This window comes from Poeciliopsis prolifica, unplaced genomic scaffold, assembly GCF_027474105.1.
Source record: "Poeciliopsis prolifica strain line A6 unplaced genomic scaffold, Auburn_PproV2 SCAFFOLD130, whole genome shotgun sequence".
Lineage (NCBI taxonomy): Eukaryota > Metazoa > Chordata > Actinopteri > Cyprinodontiformes > Poeciliidae > Poeciliopsis > Poeciliopsis prolifica.
In genome coordinates this window covers 119,648-133,688 of record NW_026562505.1, presented here as the reverse complement: position 1 = coordinate 133,688, position 14,041 = coordinate 119,648, and the positions used below count along the sequence as shown (strand labels likewise).

Below are 14,041 nucleotides of genomic sequence, written 5' to 3'. Positions count from 1 at the left end.
GGTAGCGGTAAGGGGCAACTTCATTCTTTTGAAAACTGTCATAAACAACTCTAATAGAAGAAGAACAGTATCATGAGAAGAGGAAATGCTCTTCAAATTCCCATTATTTATTTGCACAACATTGCCTTAAAAGTAGAGAGCACCTTGATAATGGTTATTAGTTTTGTTAAATTCAAGCTGGTGACGGAGCTCGAGTTAGATGAATACACAACAGGAGAAGAACTGGATGGAAATAAAATGTGTTGCTCGCTAGTGATAAGTTTGCTTAGTGTGACCAGTGAACTTCTGTGTCGTGAGTGTTATGTGGTGATCGGACAAAACACCAAGTATGGGTTTGGAGGCGGTCTCTGTTTATTAATCTGTCATTCGGGAGATATTAGTTTTAGCACATAGCATCTGCTCCAGTTCTCCAACCTGATCTATACAAAATAATAGTGTTAGCATCCATCACATGTTATAAAGACTCAAATGAAAATATCCAGACACCTATCATTAATACATAAGAAAAAATAAACATTTGAGGATTATAAAACTTGCCTCTCCCCAGGGGAACGACTAACAAAAGGGAGGAGGAAATTAATAACTTAATATTTATATTAGTCCTGGAGGAGCATGAACAAGAGAAGAAGAAAGTAAGGCAGAGCTGGAGGACAACACCCCTCATATCAGACACAGAGGAACACAAGTTTAAGTTTAAGTGGACAAATACATTAAAGAAAATATACAACTATTAATATAGACCCAGGTACATTAGCAATGCTAATTATCTTCATTTAGTTATGACAGTGCAGTACATAAATAAACAAATTGTTTTTATGTTCACATATTTTTGACAGTCTAAGCAAATGAACCTGATCAATCAGGAATCAGGTATAACAAAACCTAAAGTTTTCAGTCTCAGAAAACGGCCCGGGCTGCACAAGATCAGCCAGGCCGTTGTTTTGAGGATGAACGTCTCCACAACCGTTTTATGATGTAGCTTTGTTTTGGGTTTTTTTTTTCCTGGCTCCATTTTAACAACAGACAGTGGTCTGTTTCTAACAGTACAAAGTACTAAACAAACATTGAAAATATTTGAACAGCATTTATTCCTACCATTTCTCTTATGTGCTCTCATTGGTGCTATGATCTGGTGACCTGGCCATGATCAAACCCGCCTCTCATCCGGTGACTGTTGGAGATGGGCACTAGTCCCCCCGACTCCCCAAGACCCTGCAAGGATAATGTATGTATAACTTGAAATTTGTCTCCCTCAAGTCCACTCTTAAAAGTTAAAGCCAGCATCAACTGATTTTATGATATTAGCAACTATATTTTCTGCTTTTATCATATACACAAATAAGGCACCCAGAAATGTTTTTTTTACCTTCACCATCATCACAGCAGTTCAGATGATGCAATATACATAGTGAATCCACAACGTCCTAAAATAGTAAGTCATACTATTTTCTAAGCTGTTTTTGGTATTCTTAAAAGTGCAAGTGTGATACTTTGTGTTTGATTCCAATATTGTTTTATTCTTTTTTGTAGGTTTCTGTAACAAGCCGTTGTCAAGGTAACTCCAGATCAATGCTGCACATTTCGATTTAGTGGTAACAATGCATGAAATAACCTGTCAAATGAATCATATCAAGTAACATCTAGAATCAAACTTCAATCAAATCAAAGGGGTTGTGTTTTTGTGTGCTCAGTGAACGGGAATGTTCCGTCATGGATCCTCGGTGTTCTTAGGATGACAGTTTGTCTGGAGTAACACTGGAAAACTGTGACGTTGAATTAAAACTAGATTCTTTTCTTGATTAAATATTTTCCACCTTTTCTCTGAAGTGATTTTTTTCATTGTGCAAATTTTTTGATCTTATTATCTGTAAACTTTTAATTCTTGGCAGTTTGTATAATTTTGTGAAAGTATATTGGCAATGCACTCTTGAAAAAATGTGAATTTATTGAATATATTTTTTTCACCTTTTAAAGTGTGTGGAGTAGTCGTTTATGTAATTCATCCTGCTGTGTGCTGAATACTGGAAGCTGATATGTCTGCTGTACTATAGTGACGCATATAATGGACAAAGTTACATAGTAGTGAAGAGTACTTCATTACCAATTATAATAAGCCAAAAGTTTATATGGAGCATACTGTGATCACAGTATTAATTAAACTATATAATGTTTACATTTTTAGAAGACATTTTAAATGCAATTTAAAACTGTACAGAAATTACCTGCAGTTACTCCACTTTACCACATAATACTGCACTTCTAGCACTGCATATTGTGATTTTCTATAATTTGATTTACAATTAAAATACTTTAAGCACAATTTTAGTTGTTCCAAAATAACATAGTCTAAGCTAAATAATTCTTAAGTTTACTGATGATTAGGCTGGCTTTAAGTACATTAAGTTTTGATGTCCTTATTATATTTATGTTTCACAAAGGAAAGTAAAAATATGTATAGCATTTAATATGATTTACTAGACATCGGATTTTGTTCATGTCATATCCACATCACAAACCTTTAATTCTAATTTCATATGTTTAGATATGATAAACCAATCAATACTCACAATGTCCATCTAAAAGTCATTAAAATAAAACTGTTGACTGTATTTCTGAAAAAAATACAATCAAATGATGCCTTTAGTTTTTAACTATATTTAATAGTCTTCCAGATAAAACTTGGTGCAGCTATTTTTCTGGAAAAAGTGTGATCAAGATCTGGACAGTGAAAAGTTTGAGTGTATGCGACATAGAATATAGCTAAACAGACATGATGCATGTCAGCCAGAGAACAGCAGAAACACAGTGTGGAGAGAGAGTGCAGGAAAATGAGATGTACAGTAAAATAGCAGGTGGGGAAATCTATCAAAGCCCTTTGGCAAACACTGACAAAAAGAAGGGAAAAATCATTTTAATTAGCTGAGTGAATGTGATTTGCTGAAAGTGAGGGGAGCCAAGCTCTCTGCTCTGCACATTAAATGGTCTAATTTTCTGTGCAGAATAAGTCCCATCTGAGCAGCCCTGGCTGCAGTCAATCATGTTAAAAGCTGCCGGTGCTTAATTTGATTTACCAATATAAAATGCAAATGAGGTGATCAAGTGGAGTGGAAGCCAGGAGTAGGAGGCTCTTTTAAGCCATCAAGTTAAATGGGAAAAGACAGCACACTGGCAATGTAAAGAATGTTTCAGAGTATTTGTTTGATCAGTACCACCAAATGGAGAAAAGGACAGCTAATTGTTTGACAAATTAATCTGTAGCAAGAAAAAAAGATTCAACCATTTAAATCCCTAACCAGAACTCCAAAATGTACATTTTTCTTTCCATATGTCACATTTTCCTCCTAAGCTGCCCACATCCAACATGTGAAAAGACTAATTAAATAAGTGGAAGATGGCACAACAGTCCCTTACAATAGCAAATGAGATAATGTCTGTAATTAGGCCCGCACAAGCCTGGCCATATGCCTCTGCACAGCACTTAGTCAGGACTAAGCTGTGGCTGCAGGAGCAAATCAAATAACTGTGTGCAGTGAATACCCCTGGGACCCAACCTTCTTATGTTAACCCATATAACCACTTCCAGCATGTTGATAACAGACACATTTTTTTTTTTTTTTTTACAAAGGAAAACAGTGGCTAAGCAGCTTTGCTTTAAAGAATGAGAGGTACTCAGGCTGGTGTATGCAGAAAGGTAAAGCTTTTTTGCCCAGAACTTTATCCTCAAGCGTCTATCCAGAGACTAAAATAATAGTCAGTTGCCTGGAAACAGATCTTAAACTGACAGTCACTGCAGTGCAGAGTCACACTGAGACTTATTACATTTGACATTTGGTGTTTCCATCCAGTGCCCTACCTTCCTTCATCTTTGCTTTGCCCATCAAAATGTCATGTTGAGTGTTGTGGAGAGGACCCAAATGTAGTGGGCGTGGAGCACTGAGTTGAGTTTTTGGTGATTTTAATAAAAAAAGAGGAAGAAACTTACAGAAAAAAAAATCCAAAATGCACAAAGGAACACAACTATGGAATCTGAGGGGACAGACGGGAGAAGAGGAGAAGCTCCGGTAAGGTACGTCTGAGAATGATAAGCTTAAATACTGAGGAGATTGAACGCTGAACAAGAGACCTGGGCTGATGAGCGATCCGGTTGCAGGTGTGAGTGAAGGGAGCAGGAGGCAGCCTGAGGAGAGAGAGAGAAAATGGCACAGGGGGCGAGGGAGTGTACACAGGGGAGCAGAAATGTATCTATCGCTGAAGAATAACTACAGTAAAATAAAACTCAAGTCATCAAAAATAACTATCAGACATAAACAGAGTTAAAAACACAAACTAAATGAAAAACAGTTCTAAACAAAATAAGAAAGAAATGCAAAATGATAATAAAGCGATGAAGAAATCAAAGTACAACACAAACAACCCAGGATCCTGACAGAAAATGAATGAAGTTATCATTTAATGTGCATAAAATCCAGGAAGCTAAGCCGTTACTGGTCATCTGTTTTCCTTCTGAAACATTTTTGGTCCAATGTTTCCAAATTCTTATTTCAAATGAATTGATCACCCATGACTTCCTCAATGTATATTTTACGCATTATTTTATGTCAGCTTGTAAAATTGTTTGCTCTGATCATAATCATTCAAAAGTTGAATCACTGAAAGCTATAACATTTCACTCATGACTTCAAGAAACTCCACAGCCAATATGTATCCACCAGGCACAGTTATCATTAGCCAATCACAGACATATTTATTCAAATTTCCCTCTTCGTTTAAAACTCAGTTAAGCAAAATACAAGTCCAGAAAATGCAATTGATTCCACAGAAGATGAAGTTTGGGGAATCAGAATTTATAGGAGACAATCATATATAACAATGACTTCATATATTCATTCTTGGTGGTATTCTAATTATTTAGATGCAACATTTTAACTGTAACTGTAGGTGAATAAAACACTTAAAGACCCAAAAGCATGAATAAGCTGATTTCTACATCTATGGTTGTTTTGACTTCCTTATACTTATATGATCCATCCATCCATCTTCTGGTCACCCTTCTCCCTAACGGGGTCTGGAGGTGCTGGTGCCTCTCCAGCTGCGTTCCGGGCGAGAGGCGGGGTCACCTGGACGGGTCGCCAGTCTGTGGCAGTACTTATATGATGTTAAGTATAATTTGCAAGATAAGTTACTGCTTTACAACTATATGTTAAGCATAATTTACATGATTATTTATATTTGCTGAATTTAACATGATTGTAAGTAATTACAAAAGGTGAAGTGAAACATATTTAAGTGGTTTGAATTGTTTGACAGTGTGAAAGCAAACCACACTTGAGGTTTATTTCACAAAACTAGGATAGCAGATTAAGTCAGGATTTTCCAGGTATCCTCGTCCAATTAAGCATCAATTCAGTTTCACAAAAGCAGTAACCAGGCTAAGAGGCGCGCTTCGTTAAGCCTGGAGCATCATCTGTTCAGTCAGCGCTCATGTCAACCAGAAACATGAATGTCCATGATTGTGTTTTCTTATTTCTCTGTTTTGGTCCTTTTTTAATCACTCTGCATGTACTATTGTAACAATATTACAATATTTGAAAATGCCATTATTAATTTTAAAATGATCCATATGAACTCTGTTAGAAAAAAGACAGATAAAGAAAAAATGTATTGTGATTAAGTTAAGCCATACTAGTTGTAACATTCTTTACTGATTTCTTTTAACTTAAAATGACATTTAAAATGTAAATTAGCCTGATTTTGGCATATCATTAAACAAATGCCCAGTTTATGTCACACTACTTAAAACAAGTTCACATTTACATCATAAAGGTCCCTTTTGTCTCTGTCTAGAGACAAAAGTTAAACAGTTAAACAAGAACTTGTCCCTTCAAAACAAAAGCATCATAACTAAAGTCATCCATAAGCAAAACTAATTAAAGACAATATAAGTTTTGTACCTTCCAAATTATTAGTAAGTCATTAGCACTTTATAGTCAACATTTCATCAACATACTTTCTAGATGCCACAAAATGTTGTTATGTTAAAGCTTGTTCAGTTGTCAGGTTTGCTCTGTGCAAATAGTGATAAGGTGTGGAACAAAAAAGAGTAACATGAATGAATGAATCCCTTGTCAGATTCACATGTTATAATACTGACTTAGATTTAACAGGAATAACTAGCAAAGAGTGAGAGGAGCAAAAGTGTTTTAATGCTGGGAGAGTGAATGTGGAACAATGGACATGTGCAGAATAGCTAACTGACTGCAGGCGTGAGGGGAGAGAGCAGACGGCAGGCTGAGAAGAGACAGAGAGAGCGGCACAGGGATTGAGGGAAAGTACACAGGGACTAGAAAATAAATCGAATACAAAAGAATGATAAGAGACATAGTTAAAGTCGTTACAAAGATGAACTAGACACAAGAAAATCTGGAGGTACTAAGAAAGAGCTCAACTAAAGTAAAAACAGAAACAAGGCTGATCTAATCAAAGAAAGAGACAAAGGAACATAGAATAATAATGAAACTAGAATTAATAAATCAAATCCCCAAACAACTCAAAACAACCCGGGACATAATATTAAGATGACAAAACAACCTCTAAAATCCTATGTTATAGAATATTGAGCTATTTTTATAGATGCCTTAATGATAGCACATTTAAATATACTTGCTGTGGTTTTAATATCTCAATATTTTTGTAAATTTGACAGTCCAGAAAAGAGTGGATTGTGCAAATTTCCATCTCAGATGTTGCCCTCTCATTCTCTTTTTAAAACTGTTCTCTAAAACAAGACAGTGCTGAAAGAAAAAAAGCATTGTGACATTATTCAGTGACATATGTATTCATAGAGGACTGGACATGCTGAGGTAGAAACTGAGACCTGTGCATCATTTTAGATGTCATCAAGGCATTCACTGTTTACTGGTAAAATGTATAAAAGGTCTGCAATCTGTTATCTTTTAGCGAGCCTCTGTACAATTAATGTGATGTTCTTGATCCGCAAATAGAGGAGAGCTGTCATCTCTTGCATAGATGTCTGAGCACTGTTTCGCTGCTGAATAGGAGATAGACTCTCATGATTGCCATGAAAGCTGAGCTCAGTTTCCCTCTTGAAAAGACAAATGCAGAGAAAAGGAGAGGATTTGCTCCTGGAGAACAAAAGAAATAACAAAATCTCTTGTGTTTTTCAGTTTTTTTCTGTTGATGAGAACACCCAAGCCAGCAACTTAAAATAGAAAGTTAACAGCTCACGTCATTTAGCTGCTGACAAGCAGATGATAACAGACCTTGCTATAATCTCTTTGTGTTGTATCAGAATCCCTAAACACAGCAACACCATTTATCGAAGAAGGAGGTCCTAGAAGTTACTAAGTGGCTCCTATCTGTTTTGGAGAGCAGGCTCTCGGTGCACTCTGACACATGCTGATATATGTACTTCAGAGACAATGTTCAGTTGTTGAAATGAAAAACTGAAAACTAAAAGTCTGCATGTAAAGGCTGGTGTTCATTATTAATTTACCAGTCCAATTGACTACAATGATAAGCTGTTTAATGACAAATTACTGAATTAATATACACAAACCAAATGCACACTGACCAATCACATCACTCATTCCACCACTTTAAGTTAAACAACTTAGCAAAATATATTTCAGTCCACAGGAAGAACATATATCTATCTATCTATATATATTTGATTAAATTTTATTTAACTTCTGAAGTATTTCAAACTTTTGCTGGAACTGAGTTTTAGAACATTTTTTGTAAAATTTCAAAGTGTCATGATGTGTGTTTTGATGGTGGACCCAAAATGCAGAGACACTGAGTAAATGAAAAATATTTAATGAAAAAATGATGGACAAATTTATGAAAATCAAAAGTATTCTGAGCAGAATAAAAACCGTAAATCCAGTGAAAAAGCCAGCAGGGAACACAGGTAAGAAACAGAAAATAACAGAGTACAACAGGAGGAACCAGCAAAGAATAACAGAAAATGAGGCGCTTACATACTGGGAGGTTGAATACTGAACAAAATATTGAGGTGATGAGCTAAAGGGTTGCAGGTGTAGAGGGACAGAGAAAGAGGAAGAGACACATTGGGGACGAGGAAATGAGTCGAACAAAATAACTGGATACATGTAAAATAGTAAAACTAGAGTAATAAGACATAAGACAATAAATAAACAAGAGTAGAAAAACTAAGAAGGACTGAACTAAAGTAAAACAAAAACAAGCATGTTCTAATCAAAGAAAGAGACGAAGGAAAATGGAAATAATCAAATCTCCAAATCAACTCAGAACAAGCCAGGACATAACACAAGTGAAATGTATGTTTTTAAATACTGTCTTTTTCAAACATTGAACAAATAACTTTAACATCTAGAAGAGCAATACATATACATTGCTGAAACACTGTGAAATTTGAGACAACTTATAAGGTTTTGATCTTCTGTTCCTCAATTTCAAATTCAGAGCATAATTTCTTTTAACCATTTTCATTTCCTGTGTTATCCTGTGTGTCCTTTATAAGCTGAGGATGCATAGCACAATTTACTGCACAGTTTTAGTCCTGACTTTTAGTCAGAGAAAATCCACATCAGTCTTCACCAGTTTTAGTCATTAGGCAGAGAAAATTAAAAGTGTGAGGGAATGAAGCCTGGACTCCAGAAGTGTATTAGCACTAGCTCAGGTTATAACAGGATATAATATTAGCTACCACAACTATGCAGATGACACACAGCTTTACATTACGATGTCACCAGATGACTCTGAACCCATCCAATCACTGAATAAATACTTAGAGCAGATAAATGTGTGGATGTGCCAAAACTTTCTCCAACTGAACAAAAACAAACTGAAGTCATTATTTTTGGACCTAAATAGGAATGATCTAGAGCTATAGATCTAGAGCTATAGATCTAGAGCTATAGATCTAGAGCTATAGAAAATGCACAGCTAAGTTAATGCACAGCTTCAGTTATTACAACTAAAAACTAACGATCAGGCCCAAAACCTGGGAGTAGTGATGACTAGAACCTTCAGAGCCACATAAAGACGATTACAAAGTCGGCCTTCTATCACTGAAGAACATCTCCAGGATTAGAGGACTAATGACTCAGCCAGATCTAGAGAAACTCATCCATCCGTTTATCTTCAGTCACATTGATTATTGTAACAGCGTCTTCACAGGCCTGTCCAACAAATCAATCCTCCAGCTGCAGCTGATCCAGAAGCTGCTGCTCCTGTTCTCACTAGAACCAGGAAGATAGAGACATAACAGCAGTTTTAAAGTCCCTCCACTGGCTCCCTGTAGCTCAAAGAATAGATTTTAAAATACTGTTGGTAGTTTATAAATCACTGAACGGTTTAGCACCACAATACATCAAAGATCTGCTGTTGTTGTATCAACCTTCCAGACTCTCAGGTTCTGGTTCTGGTTCTGGTTCTGCTCTGCATCCCCAGAACCAGAACCAAGAGAGGAGAAGCAGCTTTCAGCATCTATGCACCAAAAATCTGGAACAAATTTCCAGAAAACTGTAAAACAGCAGAAACCCTGACTTCCTTTAAATCTCAACTAAAAACACACCTGATTGGAGTTTGATTTGAAAAGTAATCAATTAAAAATGTAATGATGTAACAATGTATTGTTTATTCTATGTTGCATGACTTTGTGTTTTTGTGTTTATGATGTAAAACACTTTGAAATGCCTTGCTGCTGAAATGTGCTATACAAATAACATTTGATTTGATGTTTGATTTAGCAGGCATGACTTAACTTCAGCCAAAATAGAGGTTATTGTAACATATGTAACATTCAGGTAGTGTGAACCAAATTAAGTTATGCAACACTTAATGTAACATAGAACCTCATATGTGTTTAGTCTGTCTGGAGTCAAATGAGTTATCAAAAATATTAGCTCCTTCCAAACCTTCAACTTTTATGTTGAACACAATCCTAACCAAATGTGTGTATTTAATGCCGTCCGTCCGTCTTCCACTCATCCAGGGTTGGGGGTGGCAGCCTAAGAAGGGATTCTCAGACTTCCTTCTTCCCAACCACTTGCTCAAACTCCTCCGGGAGAATCCCAAGGCGTTCCCAGGCCAGCTGAGAAATGTTATCCCTCCGGTGTGTCCTGGGTCTTTCCCAAGACCTCCTCCTGGTGGGATGTGCTCGGAACACCTCACCAGGGAGGCGTCCAGGCATCCTGACCAGATACCTGAGCAATGTTCCCTCTAATTTTTCATGTGTCTGGGCGTACACACAAGCTTCCTGGGCACACTGAGGACCACTGTGAGCATCATCAGTGTACACGGCGTGGCCACGCACAAGTATCATAAATCTGGAATCATAGAAAGTTGCATGGCTTATTAAAAAAATCAAATTACATCAGCAATTTTCATTCGTTTGCTTTTAATTTAAGTGATTTAATTCAAAGATTGCTGTTCATGAGATGCATGCTATAAGTAAGAGTCCTGCTTCAGCCAGTGTGAGAAATGAGACATTACATCTTTCAGACATAAATGTTTGTTCATATTAAAATATTCACATTTTGCACAATGCAATGTTTTCTGTAGCTTGTGATGCAGTATAAATTCTTGTAAAATATTTAATTACAGTTTTTTTCACGTCTGCCCTTCTCACTTCTTCTCACTTCTTCTCACTTCTCCAGTGGTTGTTCACTTAGCCCAGGTTGATGGTCAGTCTGCTTCTTGCTTTATGTACTTGAATTCAGCATATTGACTGTTAATAGCCTCCATAATCTGTGTGTGGAGGAGAATGGCCTCATACTTCTTTGCCAGTGTACAAATGTCTGCTTATCCATAACTCAATGCTTCAATATCAAATGCAAACCATTCTTTAATTCATGCTTTGATAAACGAGCATCAATGTGATCACAGAGTTTACTAATAAAAAGAATAATCTCAATGGTGACACGGTCCCTCCACTGTCCACTGTACTGTTCTTCTAGTTGCAAAAGCTTCGATAGCCATTTGATCTTAGAAGAAGTGCGTTTCTTTTTTCACTTTGGCTTGGTGAGTGGATGTCCCACTTAGACGTGATAAGGTGTTAGCTTTCACGTCTCTTAACTCCGCCGCACTATTCTCACCTGCATGGTGCCACAGTGCATTTGACCAAGGCACGTACACAAAAAACATGTGATGATTGACTGCGTAGCAAAAGTGAACCGTATCGTATCATTGGCTGGATTTCTGTCACTCACTGAGTTCGAATGCAAAGTAGTTCAGAAAAAAATCTTATTGGTCCAAACTGATGTCTGAGCTTAATGTCCAGTTTACGTTGGACTTTATTTTATGCGCTTCATAGAGTTTCTTGTGCGCTGAGAATATGCGAGCAGTGAGCGATTGCGCAGGCGCAGCTTAGAGGGAACATTGTGCCCGAAACTCCTCAACTTGCTCCTTTTGACATGAAGGAGCAGCAGCTCTAATCTGAGCTGCTGGATGACTGAGTTTCTCACCCTAAACTTTCTTTCAATCAAGATGACATGAAGAAGATCAAGGAAATCAATTTTGCTTGATATCATTTTTGCAATATGTAGCATTTTTATTGCAACTGAAGGTAACTGTGACTTGATTGTGCCACTGTAAGGGCCTGAGAAATACATAATACAGCCTCTGTAATAAATCACAGATATGTATCCAATCTTAGGATTTTATGTAAAATCCTTGCATAAAACAGTTGCTCATTAAGTGTGTGAGCATCAAAACAGTAATGGCGCTTTTGAAGAGTTTCTATAAGGTTTCAAAGCTTATGGTAGCACTGAAACCGAACTGCTGAAAATCATACATGATATTCTTTATGGGGCAAATACCCTACCTGCATTAACCTGCTAACCAGCAGCTTACCTCCTGACAAGCTGGACCTTGTCAGGAGGTAAAGGGAGGGTAGAATGGAAGGCAGATCCTTTAGTTCTCAGACTGCTCTTCTGTGGAACCAGCTCACAGTTTCAGTGTGAGGCAGACACCCTGTGTACTTAATACACACTTGTTTCAACCATTATATAATGTCTTACGTTTTTCCACAAGAGAAATAAATTGTTGGGATTAGATTAACGTAAGCATTTACGATTTTTTTTTTTCGTACATGTTTGGCTACATGATGGTGGGGCATTTTCTCCATGGTTACTAATGGTTAGAGGCATACATACCTCCATACCTGAGAAGGTATACAGCAATGTTTTATATATTTCTAATTACACAGACTTATAAAGTATATGACTCTTGATCTTCTTAACTTATATAAAACATTTGCGATTACACATAGAACTGATAGTCCTTATGATTAACGTCTATTCAATTTGAGGAATGTCTGCCAGTGTCCCAAAAGACGCTGAAAATTCAGACAGTATCATTAATCCATGAAATCCTCCCAGACCTAACTTGACAATTAGATGTTATGTTGGTAATGCGGAGCATTGTCAACAACTCATAGGCCAAAGTGAGAGCTGAACACAAGTAATCACCCGGTGCGCTAAATAATGAAACAAAATTTTCGAGGCAGATAAATTGTCTCAAGAAGTTTTAATAATCAAGATAATCTAATCATTTGAGGAATTGACACAACCCTAAAAAAGCAGCCTACGTTTTAACTGTTAAAGCAAAGTGTTATGTTCTTTTCGTCTTATCTGACAAGCCGAAAGATAAGCCATCTTGCTGCAGATCTTTCACAATAAATGTTAAAAAAACTATGAAAAACTATATTGTATATAGTGAAAAACAATAATCTGAAGAAGCTGACTGGGAGCCAGTATTTACCTTTTTAAAAAGTTTGTGTTAAGCCTAACGCACACATCCCAGTGATTCATTTGAACTTTTTCTTTCTCAGAGTGAGCAATCTTGATTAAATGTTACAGATTGACTTAATAAACTGAACTTGGAAATTGTTTTGAAACTTATAACAAAAAAAACTGCTAGTCATGTCATACTATGCCGGAGCCAGTGGTTTGTACAGATCATTTATTAAATATTATCAGAATCACAACAGTATTTCAATTTGGGGGAGGAAAGGGCAGTGGGGGACATGAAAAAGCATATGATTTCAAGGGAGGAACGACAGAATTATAATTGAGAAACACTTTAGTAATATGACCTCTATGCCATAGTTATGTCTGGTAACTTCACAGACCCTTGCTTAAAAAATGTACAACTATACCTTTAATAAAAATGAAGAGCAACATTTGGAAAGTCTTTGTCATTTCAGTTATGTGATTTTATAGTCAAGGATAGAAAAGCATACAGTGGGTAATTTTACATGTAATGATTGTGGTAATATTTTGAGAGGTTCACAGAGACGAGACACACCTGGGAGCAATCAAGGGGAGACAAGACAACACAGAGACAACACAGAGACAACAAGGAGACAACATAGAGACAACACGGAGACAACACGGAGACAACACAGAGACAACACGGAGACAACACGGAGACAACACAGAGACAACACAGAGACAACACGGAGACAACACGGAGACAACACAGAGACAACACAGAGACAACACAGAGACAACACGGAGACTCAGAAACACAGAAAACTCAAAATAACACAGAGGAAAAACTCAACTCATGACAGTACCCCCACCTCAAAAGCGGCTCCAAGACGCCTTAAAGAACAAAACTAAGTCCAAACACAACAAGGGCGGACGGAGGGGTGCTGGACAGGGGGCCAGAGTCCAAAACAACAAAAAAAACAACCCAACCAGGAAGGGCGGAGGGGCAATGGAAGGAGGGCCGTCGTCGGAGGTGTGAGGACTCTTACTCACACCTCCGGAGAATTTAGAGAGACCAATTAACAACCTAAGGTTGTTTCTCATGTCTGTCTTTGTGTCGCCCTGTGACAGACTGGCGACCTGTCCAGGGCTCTCGACCGGAACGTTAGCTGGAGATAGGCACCAGCACCTCTCCCAACCCGACTAGAGACAAGGATGTACAGAAAATGGATGGATGTTTGAAAAGTTCAAGAGGGCAAATACTTTCACAAAGCACAGTATGTTAGGATAGTTGAAGTTTTAATCCTTTTTTGTTTGTTTAA

General features: G+C 37.2%; 1 long non-coding RNA gene across 2 annotated transcripts; it reads left to right on the top strand.

Annotated features, from left to right (window-relative positions):
• Window positions 1-1,097: 1,097 nt before the first annotated feature.
• On the top strand, window positions 1,098-1,879 carry LOC129355332 (uncharacterized). Of its 2 annotated transcripts, none has more exons than XR_008605253.1 (3): window positions 1,098-1,225; window positions 1,384-1,432; window positions 1,531-1,879. It is a non-coding gene; the product is annotated as an uncharacterized LOC129355332 (long non-coding RNA). The 2 variants fall into 2 exon arrangements; XR_008605254.1 differs by having other exon boundaries at window positions 1,098-1,432; window positions 1,531-1,555; window positions 1,692-1,879.
• The last annotated feature ends 12,162 nt before the right edge of the window (window positions 1,880-14,041 follow it).